The following is a 23,370-nucleotide window of genomic DNA, read 5'->3' as shown; positions in this document are numbered from 1 at the left end:
GTGAACGGCGCAGGTTGTGACAGCCGCCGTCACAGAGGAGGTGTCTGAAGGAGGCTTCTGTGAAGGATAAGAGAACACCCAGGACACCTGGTGAGTTTGATATTAACCGGCAGGTCCCCCCCCCCCCCCCCATGCAAACTTGCTCCTTACTTGAGCATTTCTGACACGTGGGAGCCACTTCTGTTGATTGTGGATCTTTGGTTATTTGTCGTTTTCAGAAAGTTCTGTCGACAGAAAACTCTCACTGCAGAATTGAGTCGTTGTGGCATGAACCCAGGGCACCCAAGAGTTTCAGTACGAGATGTAAAGGAGGATCATTCAGTTTGGGATCTTGTTAATTCTTTCTGTGCAGCAATTTTTGTACCTGGCTCTGTGCTGTGACACCCTTTAAAGGGCTTGCTCCTATTGGCTGTTGCTGACATATGTCTGTATGCAATCCTGTAATGGGCTGTTTGACTGTTACAACCTAAAGCATCATTTCCTGTACTATAGAAATAATTTTTTTATTGCCCATCCTTCCTTCTCTCTGTTGAAAGGGAACTGTAGAATTGGGCAGATCAGCACTTACTCAGCATATGCCCCACGTGTGAGTCTCAGTGACCTTGGTAGCATCATGAAGGTCATGTGTTCATGGAGATAAACTGTGCTTGAACAGTTTCCACCAAATGATAAAGACACATGGGAAAGAGATTTGAGATATGCATATCCTGATTTTTTTTTTAAGTCGTTTTTATTGGGAATTTATCGTGATCATTGCCAAAAATAATTCATTGATTTCTTTTGGGAGAATACATACTTTTCTATTTTACATTTAAAAAATTACTTCTTTTTTCAACTTTTCTAGTATTGCTCGTATATTCTACCACTGACAAATGTTTTTTTGGGGTGACCTTTTTAAAGCTTGGGAACTAGGGAGAAGGGCAGTAATGCTGGGGTGAATTTGGCCTGGGAAAGCAGCTGTGCTCCAAGAAATTTGATATTTACAAGTATAAGATAAATTAAGTAGTGGTTAGTTATGTTATATGAGAATTCTCTATTTTTACAAAAAGAATTCATTAAAAGATGCCTTCAGATAATCCCTTTTATATGGTAATTACCAAACGGGACTAGATTTATAAAAAATCATTTGGCATACAACAATTTAGGGATAGGATTTTGGCGTTAATGTAAGGTTTATCAGGGTTCTTTGAATTGTCCCTTTCTGAAAAGTGAGGACAAAGTTAATATTTATGGGCTTCTTAAGTTCGAGTGTATTACTTGCTTGTATGCTACCTATTAATGTTTTAACTGAATGGAAAACTTGTCATCTGATTTGTGCTGTGCCATCTAAGGAGCACATTGAAACCTAGTGAAAATGCCAAAATGTTATGGTCAGGTTTGTGTGGAAGTCCATCCAAGGTGGTGTAGTTGCTGAAGCATCAAAAGCACCTTGTCATAGGGTCCTGTTAGTAGGACGGTGGTCTGGTAGCATAGGCCAACAAGTGGTTATACCCAGACTTCAGCAAAATCAAAATAAATAGATTAGGTCCAAAGTCCACATGCAGTGAAAACCATTACCTTGAATTTTTCTCTAGGTGCAAATTATTCCTCAGAATTAAAGGCTTGATTTTCCTAAGCTGTAATTCTGTTTGGGTCACTTGTGAAAAATTCTATTTTGATAAAAGAACAACTTACGTACTCTGTAAACTTTCCAGGGAGCTTTTTTTTTTTTTTTCTTTTTGTTAGTGCAGTTGGATTTATTTGGAATCACAGGGGATATTGAGTGAAGTACTCGGGGAGTTGTCTTTCTGAAATCATTTTGCTTGGGCGATGTAAAAACAAAAAAAGGAATGTGAGTTAATATGAGTAGAACTTGCTTATGGATTGGCTCAGACTTTATGTTGGGATATGGGGTAAAGGAAGGAACCGGGCACAGGCTTTATTGAGGATAACTAATCAAACTTACTTTGCCTTATACTGTTCATGCCTGCTTTCATAAGACTGGCACTCCTTCGCGATTTTAGAGAAGACTTATTTTTAGAGAAGGACTTTAGATAAGAGCTAAGTGTATAGAAGCATTCAAAGTATCAGAGTATTTGAGTGCTTTAATAGTTTTTGTTTTTGTGCATCAGGCAGAAAGCAAGAAATTATTTTCATGCTGAATATGGGTTGAGAGCCCAACTTTGGGATAATGGGCACAGTTTTGTTCCTCTTAACATAATTGAATATTATAAAAATTGAGAGAGCAGCTTGAATGCTGCCATTGATTTCTTAGTACAGGCTCTTAGTTCCTCTGTTGAACAAATGAGTAAAAATGAGAATTGAAGATGTGATATTAAAAGAAATTTTTTCAATTTTTTTTTTAATTTCAAGATGCTATCTCAAAGGATTGCTAATTTTTGAGTATGGTGAAGTTAAAAAAATTATTTGGATTTATCATTAATGAGGGTATGTAATTTAAAAAAAAAAAAACTTTTTAAACACATGCAGCAAGTAAGTAGACTGCTGCAAATTTAAAATATTTGTGCCAAGATCTGTGAGAATAGAGATAATGATCAGAAATTTTAATTGGAACTTAAGGCCAATTTATGTTATCAACTTCATTATTCAACTCAGTGTCACTTGAAAAATATTTTATTTTTCTGTTCCCAGTTTTCTTTTCCTATAAAATGCAATCAGTAGTGCAACATACTTTATGTAAAATTGGGTTTTTAAATATTTGCTAGACTTCTTAAGCATAAAATATTACCTAATACTAATATGTGTATGTAAATCTATTGTATGGGACTTTTAAAAGTTTTGACTTTATAATCTGCAAAAATTTGGACAAAAATTTTAAAAATAAGAAAGGCCGAGTTCAGAGTTATAGTCACTGATGATGTTGTAAATTGTATTTTCCTCATTTTCCTTGAGGGATTTTCTTTCACTCTTGCTTGTTTACATTTTCTAGATGCCAATCATGCTAGTTTTTAGTGTTTGATCATGGTATCTATACCATCAATAGAAAGTTCACTTGTAAAAACTGCCCTCTGTATCTTCTCCCAGCTGTTCTGAGGATTGTTTGAATTTCACTTACCGAATGTGCTTTAATCAGAAGTTACTACTAAATAGAAAAGTTATTGCAGTTTTCACAAACTAGAGGAAAATATAAATTTGTCTTAAGATATTTTATAAACATTTTTGTAACTGCAGGGACAGTTAAACATAGTATGTATAATTTAGTGTTTCTCACTGTTATTAACATTTGTTCTAACTTAGCTTCATTTGATGCATTATTAAAGTCAGTAATAGTAGGTATACAGTCTCATTTAAAAATATCTGTTTGTGGAATGTTTTTCAAAAAAACTTGCCCTTAAATAGGCAAAAGATGAAAATTTCACCCTGAAATCTTCTAATTGAATATGTAGGTAAATGTTTGATATCACGCATTGTTTTGATTGTTATCTTACATATGAGGATTTTTTGTGTGTTTCTTTAGGATTACTTTCAAGTACTTTTTATTTTTTAAAAAAGCTTTTCTTTGGGGTGCCTGGGTGGTTCGTCGGTTAAGCGCCCGAGTCTTGATTTCAGCTCAGGTCATGATCTCCTGATTCATGGGTATAGAGCCCTGGGTCAGGCCCTGTGCTGCCAATGTGGAACCTGCTTGGGACTCCCTCCCTCCCTCTCCCGCCACCCTCTCTCTCTGCCCTTCCCTTGCATGTGTGTGCACGCTCTCTCTCTCTCTCTCTCTCTCTCTCATAAGTAAACAGACATTAAAAAAAAACTTTTCTTTTAAAAAAAAGGCATTTTATTCTTAATGACCATTTCAGAGTCCTCAGACTTTTATTTTATTTATTTATTTTTAATTTATTTCATTTTTTAGGGAGAGAGAGATCACAAGCAGGGGAAAGGGACAGAGAGAGAGAGAGAGAGAGAGAGAGAGAGAGAGAGGGAGAGGGAGAGGGAGAGGGAGGGAGAGAGAATCCCAAACAGGCTCTGCACCCATTGTGGGGCCTGACATGGGGCTTGATCTCACTACCATGAGATCATGACCTGAGCCAAAATCAAGAGTCGGATGCTTAACTGACTGAGCTACCCAGGTGCCCCAGGAGTCCTCAGAATTTTATATTTGAAAGAACTGGAAATGAGTAATTTATTAAGCCTTTTCCATAAAATGCATTAATTAATTGGAGCATGTGATGTAGTTTATTTTTACTATAATCAGAGAGTTGTCTTTATCCTAAACAAATTTATAGAATAATAGTTGGCTCTTTGGGCAAATTTAGGTAGTATAGACTGTGCCCAGAAATGATCTTTTGAATGCAAAGTGTTGGACTAAGTTTACAATATCCTGTGGAAATGATATTTACCTTATAAAGACATTTATAGTATGTCTGTTTAAGGATGCTTTCTTAAACACGTCTGTAAGTAAATATATTATACATGTTGTTCACGTGATGTATTGAAGGGTTTAATTTATATCCTATGCTCCTCTCCCCTCTTCCGCCTTTTAATAATTGTCAGTTGTTGGCCTTTAGCCACATACTGTGAGGGAACTTTTAATGCATGATTGATTGGCCCAGGGTGGTGGTGGTTTTTTCCTAGTGCCTTGTCTGATGGGGAACAAGGAGATTGTCCTGTAACTCTTAATACACGTTAAATATTGTTGTGAATGTTTGGTTTTAATCAGTCAGTCTGTATAAAGGGGGAAACACTTTAAAAATTCTTGAGACGATGTAAGTGGTTCTGTTCCCCGTCGCCCCTCCTCCGGCCCCTAACTCTATTGTGAGGAACAGAGAGGGTAACTGTAAGGAAGCATTGTAGGAGTTCGATGAGGTCTATGAAGGCAATATACTTGTTTTGATACAAAGCATGCGAAATTCATCATTGCATATACCTTTCCTTCAGGGTGTAACCTGGCTTTTTTATTAGCACTTGTGACTATGAAGAGTTGAGAAGAGCAAACTGCCAGGAGAAGCATATGGGAATCTTTAATCAGTTTACATAATATTGCTGATGGCTGAGGATAAGCAGTTTCACACTGATGATCATTTTCCGTGATCACAGGTAGAGCTCCAAATTTTATAAGGCAGAGGACAGATGCTCAGGTGAAAAGTGGGGAAGGATTTTCGGATTCGAAGTCATTGTTGAGAAAACTCAAGGTTACCAATCTTGAAAAAAAATTACGTTATATCAATTGTAATATTTTCTAACACTGTACAAATTTTGAATATCCTGTGGCCATAAACACCCTAGTGTGTGTCCAAACATAAATCCTAATTTAGGTTAGAAAATTGGTCACTGAAAGAGTTTTGGGGCGCCTGGGTGGCTTAGTCGGTTGAGCATCTGACTTCAGCTCAGGTCATGACCTCACACTTTGTGGGTTCGAGCCCCACGTCAGGCTCTGTGCTGACAGCTCGGAGCCTGGAACCTGCTTCAGATTCTGTGTCTCCCCCTCTCTCTGTCCCTTCCCTGCTCATGCTCTGTCTCTCTCTCAAAAATAAATAAACATTAAAATTTTTTTTAAAAAAAGTTAGAGTTTAACTGAAGGATGAAAAAGCTGATAATCTTTATCTTTTTTCTGTATTATAACACTTTGTTGTTAATTAAAAAAAAATTTTTTTTTATGTTTATTTCTGAGACAGAGACAGAGCACGAGTGGGGGAGGGGCAGAGAGGGAGACACAGAATCCGAAGTAGGCTCCAGGCTCTGAGTTGTCAGCACAGAGCCCGACGTGGGGCTCAAACTCACAAACCGTGAGATCATGACCTGAGGCGAAGCTGGTCGCTCAACTGACCGAGCCACCCAGACGTCCCTGTTGTTAATTTTTTCAGGCCTAGTACCATTCGCTTAGTTTTATGTACGCCTAGCTGTATAATTGAAGAGAAATTATGGGAATGATTCCTTGAGAAGCTAGAACCACATTGAGAGAGGTATGAGGTAAATAGAGCCTAATTGTATAGATATACTAATTTTTTTGTTCTAAAGCAGTGGTTTTGAAACTATTCTGTAAAAGGTTCTAGAGGAAGTCAAGCAGGTTCATTCCAATTTCAACTAGTGCAGTCTTACTTTGATCAGTTTTAAGTATGGAAGTTTGCATAAGGTTTCTTTTGAGAGCAAGGTTCTGTTGTTTAAAATAAAAAGTGTAATATCCATGATTGTTAGCATATTTGATCTTACCACTGTTCTGCTTAAATTATTACAGTGGTTGGGTCTCTTTAATATGATTTCTAAGACTTTTCTTTATCCAGCGTCAACTTAATTCTTCACCTCTTCTGTCACTCTTTCTCTCGCTCTCCATGTAAACTCTGTATTCTAGTCCTACTTAAATTGCATGATAGTCCCTGAGAAGCAAATGTTCTCTTACAGGTCCATTCCTTTGCACATGGAGCTGCTCTCCTTCTTATCATGCTAGGCAGGACTCTGCTCCCTTGGAACCTTGGTCATAACTCCATAAAAGCATTTATTTTGTTGTTTTTAACTATGGCCCCCTCGAGAACAGAGACCATCTAATTTATCTTTGTATCCATACAACTTGGTGTTCATTAAGTATTCAAATGTCTGTTGGATAATTGCATTTAGAATTTGAGAAGTAGTAGAATTACTTTAATGCACACTCACGTGAATAAAACATCCCAGATCTAGTCCACGCAAAGTATTTTTAACGACATAGTGTCAGGCTAAGTATGTGAAAGGCATCCCATTGCACTTACCATGAAGTATAATAAAGCCAAAAGATACATAGAAAAGATTAGATTGATTAAGTTCTAGTGTCTTAAATGAAGTGTCGTACTGGATTCAGTTATCTCATCCTAAAAGTTGGGTGTGAAAGCATTTTACCCATAAATTTCATACAGTCTTGATTGCCCACGAAACAATTTCTTCATTATGATTTAAGCTAATAGACACAAAAAGACCTCCATGTGTCAAAGTATACAGTGTGTTGACACCCTCTCATAGAGGTTAAAAAACGGGCCCTGGAGCTGCCCTGCCTGAAGTCCTGTTCCTCGCCTGCCTGTCAATACTGTGTGATCTTCTGTAAGTTACTTAACCATTCTGTGCCTCCTTTTTCTTCTCTGTAAAATGAGGATGTTGATAATACTGCTTTATGTGGCTGTGATGAAGCATATGTGTGAGTTATGTATGTTGAGCACTTAAGAGAATGCCCAACACACAGAAAACCCTCAATAAATGTTAGCTCTAATTAATTTCTAGTGGCTCCTTATTTAAACAAATGAATGTGCATTGTGCATCATTTAAAAATAATTGCTTTACTGTAGGAATATCTAATTGAAAAGAAAGTTAACATTTTTAGTTATATCTTTAACCTAGCAACTGTTCGATCTCCTTACTGACTCATTCTCCCATCTCCCAGTGGAGTATAGACTGTTTCTGTCAGATGGATCAATGAAGACATGGGAGATTTGAAACGATGTCCTCTTCATTTCTACAGCAGAGCATTTTTGTTCCCATGACCTGTGCAGTTTTTGCTAGTGCCCACAAGAGAGGAGGGAGAGAAACAGCGAGTAGAAGAATCCAGCAGCAAGTTCTTAAACAAGCCTTAACCTGTACCAAATAAGTCGTAAACTTTCATACTCCTTAGTAGAGGAGGGGTGTACAGCAGCTTTTTTCCTTGTTTACATTTTCCTTTACTATTTTGGCTTGGAAAGATAGATTTGTTTTATAGTGAATTTTTTTTTTTTTAATATTTATTTTTGAGAGAGAGAGAGAGCGCGCGAACAGGGGAGGAGCAGAGAGAGAGGGAGACACAGAATCCGAAGCAGGCTCCGGGCTCTGAGCTGTCAGCACAGAATCCAACGCAGGGCTCGAACTCACACATGGAAGATCATGACCTGAGCCAAAGTTGGACGCTCAACCGACTGAGCCACCCAGGCACCCCAAGATAGATTTGTTTTATTTATTTTATGTATTTATTTATTTATTTTAATTTTTTTTTTTTTTTTTAACATTTATTTATTTTTGAGACAGAGAGAGAGCATGAACAGGGGAGGGTCAGAGAAAGAGGGAGACACAGAATCTGAAACAGGCTCCAGGCTCTGAGCTGTCAGCACAGAGCCCGACGCGGGGCTCGAACCCACAGACTGCGAGATCATGACCTGAGCCGAAGTCGGACGCTTAACCGACTGAGCCACCCAGGCGCCCCAAGATAGATTTGTTTTAAATCTGAAAATACATTTATTCCAGAAAGGTACATACATATTTACTTTAATTAGTCAGTGAGCCTGTTTTTTAAGCTCATTTTTTATATTTACATGCCTGCAGTGAGGGAAATCAGTAGGGTATCATTTGTGTTTGTGCTAGGTACTATGAGATCCCGTTAAATATGCCCATGCAGGATGCAAAGACAATTTTGAAGGAGGAAGAAGTTTGTATCCCAATATGTTTTATAAAGGGGGGTGGTTTTTTTTTTGAAAATGTTTATTTATTTTGAGAGAGAGCAGGGGAAGGGCAGAGAGGGAGAGAGAGAATCCCAGGCAGGCCCCATGCTCAGCACAGAGTCCAGCGTGGGGCTCGATTTCACAACCGTGAGATCATGACCTGAGCAAAAATCAAGAGTTGGACGCCAAACCAACTGAGCCGCACAGATGCTCCAAGAGTGGTTATTCTCATAACAAATAATATCCAATGTGTCCTTAGAGCGTCCTTGACTTTCTGTCTTCCGTGTAGCAAGATATAATGGGTAACTTTTTAAAAACCGTCTCACTAAAGGAAGGACTTTAGCAAGCAATTTTGAGTGTTCACTGTGCTGTGAGTAATTTGCAGATGAGGAGCTATGATGTCAAGATAAATCAGGCATCGTGTTTATGTACTGTTTTATGACCTGCTGGTGAGACCAGAGGGTGAAGAGAAGACTTGGGAATTGAACCCTGCAAACAAGACTGGAAGAGTGCTGGGTTTTGAATAGAGTGAGCGAGCAAAATAAGACGAGAGCAAGGGGGCCGTTTTTAAATGCCAGGGGTGTGCAGCGTGACCGTGTGCTGTGGGAAATTTGAATGCTTGTACAGACTGGTCCCTTCGTGTCATCTTGTAGTTAGGACACTAGTTTAATGTTAGCAAATTTTTTGCTTACGTGCCATTGTAGAAACTTTTAAAATATTTTTTGCACTTCCCTGAAAATTACAGGAGGCAGGTCACGCTAGGAAAAACAACTTCTAGAAGAAATACGATTTTGACTACACCGATTTCCTCTGTACAAACCAGGACGCCGTTCGTGTTTAATGTTATCTAGCCTTGAAATTTCGTTTCCCTTCGACAGCATGCCTTTCTGTGTTTGTCAGGCCAAACAACTTCTTGTTTTACTTATTATCTCAGTTCTTGTTCCTCATTGTTACTATTAGTATTAATATTATTATTACTATTTAATCAGAAAAGAGAAATACTATTTGGGCATTTCAGAAGCCTCAGAAATGCTTGGTTATGTACAAGAGTAAGTTAGGTTTTATGACTTTCCCGGTTGGGTCTTCCCAATAGCACCTCCCCCATGCTGACCTTCACCCTTCATTGACTTAGAAGGTTTCTCATTGTTGGGAGAGAACTCCTTGATCTCCGTCTATTTCCCATCTAACTTTCACTTACTGGTTCTTGGCCATCTAGGGCTATATATGTGAAACTCACTCTTCTTACACACGATAACTCTTTCAAGTGTCTGAAAACAACTATTAAATCCTACTTGAACCATCTTTTTGCCACAATAAGGGAAGAAACCCTGATTCTCAAAAGATACGCACATGACCCGGTTTACAGACCCTTCTCCATCCACATCGCTCTCATGACCAAGTCTGTTCATCAGCATACCTCTTCAGATATGGTGGCCAGAGCTGAAACGACTGCTTCAGATGTGGTCTGACCATGGCTGAATACAATGAAGCTGTTATCTGGATACTGTACTTCTGTTAATGCAGCCTGAAATTTGCATTACATTTTTTGGCAGCCACATTACCCTTTGATCATATTGAGGTTCTGGTCAGCTAAAACCCTGTCTCCTTCTCATGTGAGCTGCCCTAAGTCTGATCTTTCTCCTTTATTTGCCAGCTGATGCTTTGAAAGTAAATGCAGCCTATGGGGTCTTGCATTACTATAACAGTTTAAATGAATTTGTCTATCAGATTTAATTCCATTTAACTGGCGGGAGATACGAGCTAACGTTTGTGTGCAGCAGAACGGTTTTCGTGGTGCTTTCACGTCGACTTTAATCTTCATAACCACCACCCGAGAATCAAGAGAAAACGACCTTCCACTAAATCAGGAATTGGCAGATAGGGGACTTCGTCACGGGTTTTTTCATTCCAGATCCCATGGCCATCTTATCACTGTTCACTTAGTAAGCATTTAGCATGCCCTTTAATATGGGGCCAGTGCTATGTGGGGCTGGTGCGTCAGTGAGCAAGACAGATTACAGGCTCTGCCCTGTGGTATTCGTGGCCTGGCACATAAATAATTACTGGCAATTACTGAGCACTTTGTGTTGGTAAGGCACTGCGGTAGATAGTGTTATTGTTCAAAGTCTCTGTGGCCCATCTTTACCAGGGTCCTCTCCGTAGGAGGATTATATTTTCTACTACATGGACATCAGGTTGGGGCACTAGGCCTTCCTTGACCAATAAAACATTAGGAGAAGTGACATGTTGCTTATGTGAGCAGATGTTTCCATCTTGTGGTTCTGGCAGTGGCTCTTATCCCTCTGTCATGGAACCAGTATGCCTTAGCTAAGGCCGGTCCCAGAGTGAGAGAGGCTTCGGACTGGGTCCCAGAGCGATGGAACAGAGCGAAAGCTGATTCATGACAGCCATTGTTAACGTAAGTGAGAAACCCTCGTGTTGTAGGCACTGTGACGTTGGAGTCATTTGTGACACGATAGTACAGCCCAAACAGTGTGATGCTGACGTCACTCGAGGTGATCTCTGAAGACACATAAGGTGCAGGCTTTGTCCTCGAGGAGAATGCAGTTTTGATGAGTGCATTAGATGTCCACAGGTTATCGGTAGTTGGGCAAAAGGAGAATACCTATATGGAAAGGTCTGTGAAGTTGGGGCTCTTTGCTGGCCTTTGCCTCACCCCTAGGCTGAGTCAGTCAGCATGTTGTAAATCGTACATCTCTGGTCCAGCTACCACTGCCACAGCTTCTTCTCATCCAGAATTTGACCAGCATGTTTTCTAAATCCTCATTCAAATCCACCTTTTGTACGAAAATGTTTAAGAGGATGGGCTTCTACAGAAAGTCAGCAGGAACTTCTTTCATCAATGCATCCATCAGCACTCACGAAGTAACCCAAGAATTTGCCTGGTTGAACCGTTTCTCCAGCATGCGCAGAGAGATGGGGTCCCGGGTTCCATGTCAGTTATGTCTGCGAGCTTTCAGGTTTCCCATTTTCACAGCTGTCTGTACATCGCCCTTTGCGTGGGGATGTTAGCGAGACAGAGCCCAGCTGGGATTCTGCGAGGAGAAGCTGAGGAATACGTGCCCGGGGCTTGGGGGAGCACTTGAAGCCTTGGAAATAATAATCATGTGAACATGCGTGATTGTGGGCTGTAGTTTTCATCACATTATCAAAGGGAATCATGATTCCCCTGGCAGGTTACCAGCCCCGTTGTGGAGTGAGAATAGTAGTCGAACAGAGATCTGGAAAATGCCCGTATGTAAGGAGCAGGTGAGACAAGAACCCAGAAGGAAAGCCGAGAAGGAATCATTGGAAGGGGTTGAGGACCAGGAGCAAATAAATGTTACAGAAGCCAGCTCCTTATTAATCATAGTTTTTTAATCTGTTCTGGAATTTTGCATGAATTCTACATCCACCCTCATGGTATTTCTTCATGATTCCTTAGAAGTTACCAAACTTGCAGATACATTTAATGTCTTAGAATACAATTTTTCTTGATCTATAAATATGAATTTAAAGCAATTCCTTCTTTTTCTGTCTCCTTTTTATTTTGGGCTTGAGTTCCTTTTTTCTTTCTTCTTTTTTTCCCCTTAATCTTTTTTTACCCTTCCCAGATTAAAGATCATTCTTCTTGTTTAAAAAGGCTGACTCCAGATGGGAGTGAAGCAGTCTTTTAGGTTGTCTGTTGACAATTGATCCCAAGTAAGGAAGTCGGCCTTTGTTATCTTTTAAGTCTTTTTAAAATTTTTCTTAGCACTTCTAACAAATTTCTACCTTTTTAAAAACAATTTTACTGAGATATAATTGTTACACAGTAAACTGCACATATTGAAAGTGTACAGTTTGGGGCACCTGGGTGGCTCAGTTGGTTAAGTGTCTGACTCTTGATCTCAGCTTGGGTCATGATCTCCCAGTTCATGAGATCGAGCCCCACGTTGGGCTCCATGCTGACAGTGCAGAGCCTGCTTGAATTCTCTCTCTCTCTCTCTCTCTCTCTCTCTCTCTCTCTCTCTCTTTCTGCCCCTTGCTTGCTCTCTCCCCCTCTCCAAAAAAAAACAAAACAAAACAAAATATATATATATACACACACACACACATGTATAAAAAAGTGTACAGTTTAATAAGCTTTGAACATATATGTATCCTCATAAACCATCATCACTGTCAAGATACTGAACATATCCATCATCCCCAGAAGTCTCTTGGTAATGCCCCCATTACTCCCCAGGCAACCACTGTTTGCATTCATTGGCATGTCCTAGAATAAAGTGTATACTCTCTTTGGTCCAGCTTCTTTCCCCTGCATGATTATTTTGAGATTTATCCATGTTGTAGCATGCATCAGTAGTTTATTCCTTTTTCATTGTTAAGTAGAATACCATTGTATGGGTATATTGTAGTTTGGTGTTCATTCACCTCTTGATCGACATTGGGTTATTTCCAGTTTTGGGGGTTTACAAATAGAATTGCAGCGAACATCCACATAGATGTCTCCGTATGGATGTATGTCCTTATTTTTCTTGGGTAAATATCTAAGAGTGGAGTGGATGAATCAGTCTTATGTTAGGTATAGGGGTGTGTGTGTGTGCACGCGCGTAGAGACAGAGACAATGAAAAATAGGCTCACACGATTGCTGGCAAGTCTGAAATCTGTAGGACAGGCCAGCAGACTGGAACTTCAGGCAGAAGAGTTGATGTTGTGGTCCTGAGTGCAAAGTCTGTAGCATAGGCTGGCAGGCTGGAAACTCAGGCAGGATTACTGTTCCTGATTTGAGGCAGAATTCCTTCTTCCCCAGGAAACCTCAGTTTTTTGCTTTGAAGGCCTTCAACTGTGATTGAATAGGGCGCAGGCACCTTATGAAGGATAATCTCCTTTATTTAACGTCGGTTGATTGAAAATGTCAATCATGTCCACAAAATACGTCCACAGCAACATCTAGACTAGTGTTTGATCAGATAGCTGGGCACAAAACCTAGCCAAGTTGACACAAAATTTAACTTTCACAGCGGCTAAGTGTGTTCTATTTTTTTAATACGGTTATAGAGGATACATATTTTTAAAGGTGAGTTTTTGATTGTTGCTAATTCACTAGTTGTTTGTTTAACTAGCCTTTTCACAATTTTTTTTTTTTAATTTTTTTTTTTTTTTTTTTTTAACGTTTATTTATTTTTGAGACAGAGACAGAGCATGAACAGGGGAGGAGCAGAGAGAGAGGGAGACACAGAATCCGAAACAGGCTCCAGGCTCTGAGCTGTCAGCACAGAGCCTGACGCGGGGCTTGAACTCACAGACTGTGAAATCATGACCTGAGCCGAAGTCGGACGCTCAACCGACCAAGCCACCCAGGCGCCCCTCACAATTCTTAAAACAGTTGAATGGCAGTGTTTTCATTCTAGGTTAAGATTACTTTCTTCTTTGTAGACCTATGCTTTTATTTATTGTTTTTTAACTGTTTATTTGTTTTGAGAGAGTGCACACATGCACCAGTGAGTAGGGGAGGGGCAGAGAGAGAGAAGGAGGGAGAGAGAATCTCAGGCCAACTCTGTGATGTCAGCACAGAGCCCTATGTGGGACTCAGTCTCAGGATCTGTGAGCTCATGGCCTGAGCCGAAATCGAGTCAGATGCTTAACCAACTGAGCCACCCTGGCACCCTTAGACCTATCCTTTTAAAAATAGGAATTATTTTAGGGGCACCTGGGTGGCTCAGTCGGTTGGTTAAGCATCCAGCTTCGGCTCAGGTCATGATCTCACGGTTCACGAGTTCGAGCCCTGCCGTGGGCTCTGTGCTGACAGCTCAGAGCCTGGAGCCTGCTTCCCATTCTGTGTCTCCCTCTATCTCTGCCCCTCCCCCCTGGCTTATGTTCTGTCTGTCTCAAAAATAAATAAGAACATTAAAAAAATAAAATAAAAAATAAGTAAAAATAGGAATTATTTTAGACACTTCCTACTATCATTACTTAACCTCCCACTTTGCTTATTTGTCAGAATCACATGACAGAAATGGCAGTTTCATTGTAAGAATCTTACCTCATTTGAGTTTCTTTTTAGTAACACAGGATTAAGCCATTCTTACGTAGTTTAGAGATTAAGGATGTAGTGGATTTGGAATGTAGAACCTAGTTAATTGGCAGAGTGGAGGTGCTGATCTCCTTTTAAAAAGGAAAGACAAAGTTTGGGAGAAAAGATACAAGTTCATATCTTAGGAAACATTTTTATGCCATTCTTTGATCAAGTCATTTAACTTTTTTTGAGCCTCTGTTCCTCATCTGTAAAATGGACGAATATCTATTTCATGGAGCCATCATAAAGTAGGATGCTTTGTATAAAGAGCCTGGAATAGTCCTTTTAAACAGAACAGCTCCCATTACTGTATTACTTTATTTATTTAATGTTTAACGGTATTAGGTTTTCTTTATGAATTTAGAAGAACTTTGTCAATTTCTCCAAAAAAGCCTACAGCCACTGTGCCAGGCTCTAGAATTATAGGAGGAAAAAAGATAAGTGAGGCTCCTACTCTTTGAAAGCTTCTGTCTGGCAGGTTATGACAGGAGAGGCAGGCTGCAAACAAGTAAAGGAATAAGCAAACCACGTAATTTCGGGTTGTGATAAGAACTGAGAAGAAAATCAGAGAGATGTGACACAGAATTACTGGGGTGGGGAGCCCCCTTCCAAGAGGCCCGGGTAGGAAAGAGACCTCTTAGAGGAAGTGGTGTTTCAGTAAAGACCCCAGAAGGATTCGAAGGAGCCAGGTGTATGATCTACATGCAAACGTGTCTGGCAGAGAGACGAGCGAGTGCACGGCCTGTAAAATGGGGGAGAGTTGGCGCACTGGGGTTGCGGAGAGGAGCCCGGAGATGCCGCTGGAGAACAGGAGAGAAGTCAGGGCAGCCTGCATAGTGCCTGATGGGCCACAGTAAGGAGATTGGATCTTATTCTAAGTGCAGAGGGAAGCCACTGGAGGGTTTTCAGGGAAAAAGTAGCGTGATTATTTGATGGAAATGTTCCATGGACCTTTGAAAACATGAACCTAGCTGAGCCAGCTGTGTACTTTAGCGTGACTGGGATTCCTAGTTGCCCAAGAAACATCGGAGTAAACTACTTATTTCTTTTCTGATATAAAAATCCCAGCCAGATTCTATGAAAGCCAAGTCTGGGTTATCGAAAGCAAATACTATTTTATATCTCTTAACGTTTACTAAGATTCCTTGTGCACTTGTATATATTTTCAAAAATAGTATTTTGTGGATTTTTTTTCTTTTTAAGTACGAGTGGCAGTTGACTAGTGTATCAGGAAAGGGCACATCTTTGGTTTCGTCCGTGGGCATAATTACCATATGGAAACTTTTGGTAAATATTAACAAATCTTTATATAGGATTCCTTCACAGAATCATGGACTTATTGAGCTGAACGGACCTTAAGAATTTTTTAGTCTTAATTCCTTTTATAGAGGAGGCAGCTCAGATCCAGAGAGGCTAAATGGGTCCCATTATGTTAACATAAGAAATAAAATGCACCTGGTTTTTATGATCCCCCAGTTGCAGGATGAGAGATTCTTGAGGCAGAATGTGGAACCAGGGAAAAACTGTGACATCGGTTTGCTTTACACTTGCTGTCTTCTTCTCTGTCACTTATTTGTTTGACACCTGTACCGTTTTCCACTTACCCCTGAACTGAGGCAACCGAGACGGATCCAACAGGCCCTCCCTTATTATGGGAACAGTTGCCATGCGTGTTACGTGCCACCGTAAGAGGAGCTTAGTGGGCTGTGGGTGTGAGTGGTGAGCGGGTCTGAACGACTGCAAGTGCGGAGTCCGTGTACGTGCAGGTTGGGTGCTTGGCCCCTTCGTAAAGTATACATTATGTGGCCCCAGCCGTGTGGCCTCTTCTGTCCTTTTTGCCTTCCGGCCATAGCTGTGGGCTACACATAAGCCAGTTTGAAGGCCTCGTGTCAGGCAGGCCCTGTCCGACCAGGAAGACTTGACTGGACAGCTCTGCTCTGCTCCTGCCCCTGAGGGCACTGAGGCCCCAGCGTGTACCCAGGGACAGATGGACAGACATGAGGAGCCACCGTGATGGCAGTGTGTCTTTCACACAGGAATCCATAGGAACACTCAGTCTCGTCGTGTCCCTGTTCAAGTGATGCAGATTTCATGAATTCTTAATTTTTGAAAAATTCCCAAAGGAAATGGAAACAACCGTTTTGTGTTTATTTTGACCCGTTTACCTTTTTACTGTATTTCATTTGGGAATGTGGCCATTCCTAAGAAAACTGGCATATGAAGTTCGTCGTTGAGGTTCTAACATGTTCTGAATCTTAAAATAAAGCCGCCAACGTGCATTGAGAGAACAGGTAGATGAAATAGCACTGCGGTAGTTACAGGAGTGACGGTAGTTTCCTTTTAAGTCTTTCCCTTTCAAGAGCTTGTTATCTTCTGTATAACCAAAACATATGCCCTGGGCAGGTATGTTTTATTCCTGCCCTTGGTTCTGTATTATAAAGTCTGATTAAAAAGGGAAGACGCGAACTTTGTGTCTCCCACACAAGAGAATGTGCTTATTTGCAGGGGGTGATTCATTCGTTCGTTCGTTCGTTCGTTGATGAGATCCAGTTCCATACCCCTGAGCCTACCTTCGTGTGAAGAAGAACGTGAGTATCTTTCACCTGCGAGATGCACCTTCAGACCCTGCACGTGTGAGAGTGTGTGTCAAGTCAAAGCCTGCAGGTACGACATACGTTGTCCAGAATATTAGATGATGAGTTCCTGATGACTGTACTCTGTGTTCACAGAATATTAGAAAACAGCCGGTTTTGACAGTCTAATACAGTAGGTGATCTGGCTTTCTCCCTCCCTTGGGTCACATGAGGCTAAAATGACCCATCTCCATTGTCTCCTGGGCCTTATGAGGAAGAGAGGTAGAATTCTGGACATATGAACGGAAAAGATTGGACTTAACAGTCTAAAAAATGATCAGCTTGTGTGAGTAACTGTTCCACCGCTTCCCCCCCCCCCCTTTATTTTGTGCAGATTGAGGAGCTGAACCATAGAGGCATTTCCTACGAACGATGAATAAGCTGTCTATTGTGAATGACTGTAGCTGGTGTAGAAAACATCTCCAGCTGCACTAACTATAAAACTAGCAGCTCTCTGAGGGTGTCGGTAATGACTACTGCTCCTTCTCGGTTGACCGTGGAGGCTTGTGGCCTGGGTGAGAACGGGCTCTGCGGCCAGGCTGCGGCGCGCACGGCCCGGTCTGTCAGCTGCCGTGGGGCTCGGGGCCGACTGCTTTCTGTCTCCCCAACTCCGTGCACAAAACCGAACGAGACCAGTACCTCGCTGGCGGGGCTGTTATGAGGGTCAGTAAGTTCATGCACGTGACACCCTAAGAACACGGCCGCAAACACAGTAAGCGCTGGGTGCGTGTTGACAGTTCTCAGTACGGATGCACGGCTGTAGTATGTGTAAGTGGCTGCTTTGATTGGCCAAGTTTTCACGAGGAATTTGGCGTTTGAACCGGGCCTTGAAGGATAAGCAGGATTCGTAAGAGGGAAATCTAAGGAACTGAGCGTGGGAAGAGCTGTGTGAACAAAGTTGAAAGAGGAGGTAAAGACCCTTCTTCCCTCCTGTTCTCCTTCCATTTATTGCATATTAGCTGTGTGCCTGCTGCTGAGCTCTGTATTTGGCGAACGTTACGTTGTTTTAATCAGTCCTCACTGCAAGATAGGTGTTTTCAGTTCTCGTTTTACAGATGGGAAAGTAGCCACAGAAAAGTTAAGTCACTTTGCCAGAGTCACAGAGTTAAATGTTGGCCTAGTTCTGTCTGATCGTAAAGCTCTCACATTTCTTTAGTATTGTCCAGTACTTCTTCCTGAGAGCGGACTATCGGAAGAGGATGCCAAAAATTATTTATTTATTTATTTATTTACTTACTTACTTACTTACTTACTTATTTAAAAGGGTGACGGCTCCATGGTTGGAGTTGTAGAGACACGAACAGAATTACGGTATTAGGGATGCGTGTGATCATTTTGTCACAGTCAGAGACTCCGTGTACCGTGTATGCTCGTCATTTCAAAAGATGGAAGAGAACTGTGCGTGCCAGTGCCTGCTGAGCGGTTTTCCCCTGTCATTCTAGCTGCATGGAAGTACTTGTTTTTTCTGAACTGAGAATGACAGTATTTTGGTTGTTACAGTTTTTATTTTTCGTACCGTGAATTATGCAAATTTCCCGCAGTGGCATCCTGATTGACCTCTTCAGTGCTTGTCACACATTTTGGTTGCCTAGAATCGATTGCTCTTTGAATAAGTACCCTTTTCCGTTCCCAACATCAGAGGGGTGTCTTTAACTCTGCTTCCCAGTCTTCAGCTTGTATGGATTCCTGTTTATGGGGTTTGTTTGGAATGCAATTAAGGTGATCTTAATTCTATTACTGTTTATTCCCCTTCCTCAAGCTACTTGACAAGTTTCTTTGTTTTGAAACTTTGAGGGAATTGATAAGTTCGTGCTTATACTTTTTCTTCTCAAGTATCTCACTGGCCTGGACTTAAATTTTTAATTGTTCTGTCTCTCATGTACTCCCGCCTTCCACTAAGTAGCCGACAGTTGGTTTTCCCCTCTTTTATTTTTAATGCCTTTTTTCTTTTTTTCAACTATAAAACTCCCCAGTCCAGAAGATAGAGCCAACAACTCAGGTGCTAGCCTTTATGAAACTAGAATAAGACCTAAATGAACTAGTACCTTCCCCTAAAATGTATCCTTGCCTCTGCTTTTAAGACAAAAAGAACATTATATGGTGACAAGCAAATGCCAGAGATTAAAAAAAAACAAAAAAACATTCGGGATTTGTCAACAAGCTGTTAACACCTGCTATGCAGACTGTGAGAAACTATGAAGATTTCTACCTTAAGTAAATCTCATATCTGTACTTTCTTTTTTTAATCATCCTCTTCATCATGAGGCAGGTCTTCATGATCTGACTACTGCAACAGCCTTATCCTCATGAGTTGCTTATCCTTACCACCTCCCTGCTCCCGCCTTTCAGATCATCATCTGTTTTACCAGCAGTCTGATCTTTACACAGGGATCTAATCTTATTTTGTGTCTTAAAAATCATCAGCAGTTCTTGTAAATTCCTTTCACCACCTCATCCGACCTGTAGCTTCCTTTAGATTGTAATTTCTTTTTTTTTTTTTTTTAATTTTTTTTTTTAACGTTTATTTATTTTTGAGACAGAGAAAGACAGAGCATGAACGGGGGAGGGTCAGAGAGAGGGAGACACAGAATCTGAAACAGGCTCCAGGCTCTGAGCTGTCAGCACAGAGCCCGACGCGGGGCTTGAACCCACGGACCGCGAGATCATGACCTGAGCCGAAGTCGGCCGCTTAACCGACTGAGCCACCCAGGCGCCCCTAGATTGTAATTTCTATGAGAATAGGTACCTTACCAGCTTTATCCACCACTCTCGCCCCACACCTGAATCAGTGCCTCAAGCAGTTATTCTTTCCGTAAATAGTCGAGGCCAGGGCTTCCCCAAAGATGTGCCTCTCATAGGTTACTGGTTTGTTGAGAAGTACTGGTGGGTGTTCTCCACCTTTGTGATGGCCAAGTGGGGCAGCCTGGCCCACCCGGGGCTCCACTGAGAGTGGACGGAGTCTGACGTCTCTGCGTGATGATCGGGGCCGTGCTGAGCACAGGCTAGAAGGCGGACCACACCCTGCGCATCTGCTTTAGCAGCCCACTTCAGAGCGTGCCCCTGCCCCCTGCGGGTGGGGGGCCACAGAGCGCCAGAGAATCTGTGTTCCTGACGCCCGAGGAGCCGTCAAGGCCAATGTGGTGTTAGTAGTCAGCAATGGGAGGAGGACACGATAGAGGCCAGCCAGGGCCTCCCAGCTCGCCACACAAGTCTCCAGCCTGCCTTTGCGTTCTTTGGAGACTTTTGGTGCACTCGTGGCTGCCATTCCCAACCAGTGACGTTCAAGTTAGCTGTGGGGTGAGCAGTCCAGCTCCATAGGTTCATCTGCAAGTGATTTTTAACTCACAGATGCACATTGATCCGAACTTGATACAAGAATGTTCCGATTGCTTTGAGACCTGTTCACGTATCACAAGGATTTTTGATGAGTACTTGCCAATGAAAAAGAAGACCTTTTGGATCTTTAAATACAATGTAATTTTAACTAAGGCAACTGTTTGATTGACTAAGAGAACTGGGTTTTTTGTTTTTGTTTTTGGTTTTTTTTTTTTTTTTGCATTTGAGCAGATAAAGTATAGTTTGGTTATGGCTTAATTTGCACAGTAATTCTTAAAGTGCTGTTTAAATTAACATTTTAAATAAGATTTTCTTAACCGAAAAGTAAGAAAGAATAGTGTTTCTAATATTTTTTAAAACTGTTTATGTATTTTTGAGAGAGGGAGAGGGAGAGAGTGAGCAGGGGAGGAGCAGGTAAAGGAGGAGACAGGTTCCCAGGCAGGCTCCACGCTCTGAGTGAAGAGCTCGAGCTCCTGAACCGTGAGATCCTGACCTGAGTTGAAATCAAGAGTTAGACGCTTCACAGACTGAGCCACCCAGGTGCCCCAATAGTGTTTCTGATGTCATTGTCGTTATATCATCACTTATAGATGAGCCCAGTTAGCCTATCTGGTGTGGAGGAAGCCAATGGTTTGGTTTGCTTTGTTTGCTTGCCTGAGTTTTGCTTTGTTTTTTGCCCAAGTTAGTTAATGCCGTGTCAAGTAGAATCCTGTAGAACTCTTGTGTTCACACAGACAAACACCCTCACGGTTGTCAGCTCTTTCAGATGCAGACTTTTGCTTTCAGGGGCAAGGTTTCCAAAAAAGCCTGAGTACAAACCTGTAAACACTATTACTATCATGTAATATAGTAATATCATGTAATATCATGCTTTATTTTTCCAGTATAGTATGCTTTTATGCTCACATAATTTTCTTTACTTAATCTTCACAATCACTCTGAAAATTGCTTGTAATTCCATTATAAGGTTTTCTTATTATCCAGATTAGGAAACTGATTCTGAGTAGTTAAGTGACTTACTCAAGGTCACACAGCTAGTGTGTCAGCTGAAGTGCAAGGATTTGTTTGAACGGACGTGATCCCTCTGAGGAGACTATGTAATAAGCAGACTTTGCGAAAGGCAGTGGGAGAGTCATTTACACCTCTTATCTTTAGAAGAGGATTCTTTTTCTCAAGTACAGTATTAAGTAGATTTCCTGCTTTTGAAAACAGTGTTTCGAATTAGATGTAAATGGATAACTTCTGGAGGTTAAAATAGCTTGTTTGTACGTATGTAGTGTATACTTTGCCTGTTTTTATGAAGATTTGTGAACAGAAGAGTGGAAGTGGCAGAGCTGGTGGTAAGAAGGGCAGCTCAGCTACTGAAAAGTACACTGTGACAGCTGGAAGTCAGTGTGTCAAAAATGGCAAACCTTGAGCCACAGCGTACGTGCGTTTGGTTGTGAATAAAAGAACAGAATTAAAGAACATTTATAAAGTACAGGTTATATGTTATGACTGAAGATGGTGTCTATAGAAGGTATTTTGTATTCGGTTTTCTTGTAGCGTTCTTCTCTATCCCACTTACGCACGGTTCTTTTTCAGCTGCCTTCGAGACTATGTCGTGTACAAGTGTGTGGCACTTGACAGGGTCACCTCCTAACCCTGAAGAAAAGTGTCTATGTGTTATGTGTCTGAGTTAAATAGAGCAGCTCTGATACAAGTGTCGTTCTTGTGATCAGCCTCCAAGAAGATTAAACTGAGAGGGGTGCCTGGGTGGCTCAGTCGATTAAGCGCCCGACTTCAGCTTAGGTCATGATCTCGTGGTTCGTGAGTTCGAGCCCCGCGTCAGGGTCTCTACTGTCAGCACAGAGCCGGCTTCAGATACCCTGTCCCCCCCCACCCCTCCCGCCTCTCCCCCACTTGCTTGCTCTCAAAAATACATAAGCATTAACAACAATAACAAAAGCTTAAACTGAGAACAGAGAGGGAAATTGAAGGCGGGAGTTGGTAGTAACTGGTTCACGGCCACTTAATGTGCGGCATCCTCTTTAGTCAAGCATCCCGTGCCTACCTCGGCATGAAATAATTATTTTTCTAATTTAAATCTGCAAATTTTCAATTGTAGAACAGCTTGAATAGTCTTTGTTGTAAATCGTCACTGGATTTTTTTTTTTTTTAAGTATTTGTCTTCAGAAACAAAGAAGGTCATCTTGTATCCATAGAGACCACATGCACTTTCCTCATTATTTCTATATTCTATAATGGAGAAGAGTTATTTATAACATTTAAACAAACAAAAACTGTTAAGAGCAACCTTTAGATATTATCACAGGGTAGATACCAGTAACCATTGCTCCAGAAAAACCCAAACTCCAAAAATTGATATTAGAGAATTAGCACGTTTGTGTATATTGGTGTTTTCAATAGTTATCCTAAAGGGTGTGTGTGTGTGTGTGTCTGTGTATGTATGTACGTACGTACACATGCTTATTTTAGACTCAAGCAAGTCTGGTTTTGATGGAATGCAGATTTCCTATCTTCCTTCTGTCTTTCAGGTAAGTAGTGTGGAAAACAAAATGGTTTCGATATATTGCTTTATGAACAAAGCCAAGCTCATGAGGTTGTTCCTCTGATTTTCTACTTCGCTTTGTTCATTTCCGTGGACTGTCCATCCCTAACCTAAATCTAATGGGGATAGGGAAGAACATTAGACTCTTGGTGTAGATGTCCTGCCAAGTAAAACCCTCTGTATTCGCGGTCTACATTAGGACACTTCCATTGATGAAGGCAGTCACTTTTCATAACAGTATCGGGGCAACAGGTACAAATTGAGACTGGTTTGGATGGCTGGATGGTCACTCTGGTTATTAGGATTGTCCTTCTGCTGTGTTTCTTACTGATTTTGAAACTCCAGGTTTACAGAGAGAAACACTCATTTTTGCGTGTCTTAAGTAGAAACATAGATCTTCATGTAGGGGAACTGGGTGTAATATATTTAAT

General features: G+C 41.1%; 1 protein-coding gene across 1 annotated transcript in view; it reads left to right on the top strand.

Moving 5' to 3' along the window:
* The window catches only part of ZFAT (zinc finger and AT-hook domain containing), a 345,664-nt gene that overhangs the window by 1,708 nt on the left and 320,586 nt on the right, over window positions 1–23,370 (top strand). The window contains exon 2 of the mRNA XM_078441799.2: window positions 14–90. The gene's annotated coding sequence lies outside the window, so the exon portion shown is untranslated. The remainder of the gene's footprint in view (window positions 1–13; window positions 91–23,370) is intronic.

Source organism: Panthera onca, chromosome F2 (assembly GCF_046562875.1).
Source record: "Panthera onca isolate mPanOnc1 chromosome F2, mPanOnc1 haplotype 2, whole genome shotgun sequence".
Classification (NCBI taxonomy): domain Eukaryota; kingdom Metazoa; phylum Chordata; class Mammalia; order Carnivora; family Felidae; genus Panthera; species Panthera onca.
Note: the sequence above shows the minus strand (reverse complement) of the source record. Positions and strands in the feature narration are given on the sequence as shown.